Here is a 2,945-nt window from a genome sequence, read left to right as displayed (position 1 = left end):
TTTTTGTGAGTTTGCTAATTGACCAATCATCTAGTTATTTCAGCTGTACTTGTATATACTGTTGGGTGGTTTAAATTATAACAAAATATTTCTTTTTGGGCAAAAATCTTAATTTGCAAAGTTGCTAGTAACTTAAGCTTTCGGATAAATGTAGCAAAATAACAAGTACAATATTTCCCTCTAGAATGTAGTGGAGCAAAATTATTATGTGGCATGAAAAGAAAATACTCATTTAAAGTACGAGAAGCTTAAGATTTATGCTTGTGTACAGTACTTGAGTAAATGTTCTTAGTTACAGTCCATCACTGGCATGTACACGTTTGTATTTCTGACATGTGCTGTGCTCTCAGGACACACAGAGGTGGTGCGCTTCCTCCTGGAGGCCTGCAAGGTGAACCCAGTCCCCAGAGACAGGTGAGTGCAGACGCTGCAGCATCACTGTGCTCTGACTGTTCTCTCTGTGTACAAGAACTTCAACATGATGCCAGCCTCTCTGTAACCTGACTAATAAGCTGCAGGATCGTTGTATTGTTTGTTTGTTTTTTTACCTTCCTGCTGTTTACATACATATTAGAGTCCAAGTCAGGTCTCACTTTATTCTGAGGGACTATAATGAAAGCTCATGAAGCCTGCTTATTACAAATAATATGCTTATTTAAATGTTTCTGCTGACCTCTGAAAAAAAATAATATATTTTTAGATGTTTATGCTTCGGTGCCGGTGATGGCCACGGCCGGAGGCATTATGTTTTAGGATTGTCTTTCCACGTGTCCATCCCATTCTCGTGAACACAATATGTCAAGAACACCTTTGGAGATTTTTTTCAAATTTGGCACAAACTTTCACTTTAACTCATTGAGGAACTGATGAAAATTTGGTCAAAGGTCAAGGTCACTGTGACTTTTTGAAATGTTTTTGGCTATAACTCAAGAATTCGTACGCTAATTATGTCACACAAATGTCTAATGGGATAAAAAGATAAAGTGATGACAGTTTAAATCTCAAAGGTCAAAGGTCAATCACTGTGACATCATGATGTTCTGCAAAAACACTTTTCTAACCTGAATGGAAACCGTAAGAGCAACTCGACCAGTTTGCAGAAGCATACAACTGCCAGGCGGTAATCATAGGTGAACTTTTTAATTTGGTAAAGTGTAAAAGTAGATGCTAAACGGACTGCATTCTGCATTCTGGTCTTAGTAAAAACTCAAAACACTCACATTAATAATAACTTTATTTATATAGCACCTTTGACAAACAAGGCAAAGCAGAAGCAAGAAGAGTTTCTTGCATCATTTTTTTAATAACTCTTAGGTTATTATCTCGTTAATTCTAAAACACAAGAATTAACAACATTAATATGTTAGGGTTTTTTTTAAAGAGCAGATTTTTTTGCGATTATTTTTTTTAAACTATTGGATCATTTCCTCATTAATTCAGTAAAACAAGAACTAATGACATAATTTCTTCAATTCAGTAAAATGAGCACATTTTTTTCTCATATCTTGTTTTTTTTTATTTGAGCAATTTTTTTTCCATGAAAACTTTTTTTTCCAGAATTCTGAGATATTAATGTTGTTAATTCATTAAAAAAATAAAAACAAAAAAAAACTTTCACTTTTTTTCAGTGAAAGTATTACAATTCCACATGTATCATATTTTTGAAGCTGTGTTTTAATTCAAGTATTTCCTTTTTCCAGATGGGGGAACACACCAATCGAAGAAGCGATACAATTTGGCCACCACGATGTGGTCACCATCCTGCAGGACTACCAAGACAAATACAGCCCGCCTGCCGGTGCTGATGACAAGGAGAGCGCTGAGAAGAGCCTGGACAGCCTGCTGTAGACCTGCTGCACACATCTACAATATTTGTTTCTATATGCAGCAGTGGAGCGTCGTGCTTTTCTGGAATCCCTTTGAACATTAGTGACCATATTTTGGAAATATGTGGTGAGTTAGTTTTGGTTGTTGTGTCCCGTCTGGTGTGCTTTGCTTCGTGGCTGTACATCACTGCTCCACTTTATATCTCTGGCTCGCCTCTGTCATTATGTACTGTGTGTTGTCTGTGTGAGTGAGCGCCTCATCAGTACAGCTTAAACAAATGATACAATATTTAGATATCTGTAATGCAATGTGTACAGAATATTACTCATGTAATGTGTCGATACTGTAAATCACACGTGTGGTATCCCAGGATATAGATTGTATCAAAGTGTATTAGTTTAGTTACAGTATAGTTCATGTTATACTACTCTCTACCTGGAAATATTTGGGTAATACTCTGACTCTATTGGTTTTGTGAGACAGTGAGGTGTGGAAATTATCATATGAACTTTATAACGCATCCCTGATGGTGTAAATGTGTACAGGCACACAGGCATCCTGCTGACGCTGCAGCTACCGTGCCTGTTTGATCTCTGTATAGCTACATCTATCCTCAGATTGTTCTCCTGACTGTTGGAAGGTCATTAGCAGGTTTTATGAGGCTTCTAGGATCTACTTTGAAGTCATTGAAAAGATTGTATTATGAATGTATTTTTTCAGTGGCAACATTTGCAATAGCAGCACTATGTATTTATTTTACAGAGAGACTTTTTAAAAAGTGAAATTGGTCTAAAGACATAGGACTGTGTAATTTGTTGCATCTAATATAAAGGAAAGGTGGTTTCTTTAGCTCTGTTGTCACAGTTACATTATTTCTGTGTGCTTTGCTTGTTTTTAAACCTGACAAACAGTAGGCCTCATGCAAGAAATGACATACGGACAAATTTTCTCTTATTTTTGCTTGCATCCATGGTTTATTCTCATTTTGTTAGTACTAATAGGTTTTTGGGAATCACCATTGTTTTCTGATTTTTTGCTTTTCTCTTAAGTGAGAGAAAAAGTTTCAAAGTGGTCAGGAGCACTCTTGCCGAGATGTGAGCGAAACATCTCATTTTCAC

The 2,945-nt window shown here is 36.4% G+C and overlaps 1 long non-coding RNA gene across 1 annotated transcript; it reads left to right on the top strand.

Annotated features, from left to right (window-relative positions):
* Positions 1-348: 348 nt before the first annotated feature.
* LOC121965066 lies at positions 349-2,676 on the top strand. Its single transcript, XR_006107444.1, has 2 exons — positions 349-414; positions 1,701-2,676. It is a non-coding gene; the product is annotated as an uncharacterized LOC121965066 (long non-coding RNA).
* The last annotated feature ends 269 nt before the right edge of the window (positions 2,677-2,945 follow it).

This window comes from Plectropomus leopardus, unplaced genomic scaffold (assembly GCF_008729295.1).
Source record: "Plectropomus leopardus isolate mb unplaced genomic scaffold, YSFRI_Pleo_2.0 unplaced_scaffold18467, whole genome shotgun sequence".
NCBI lineage: Eukaryota > Metazoa > Chordata > Actinopteri > Perciformes > Serranidae > Plectropomus > Plectropomus leopardus.
Note: the sequence above shows the minus strand (reverse complement) of the source record. Positions and strands in the feature narration are given on the sequence as shown.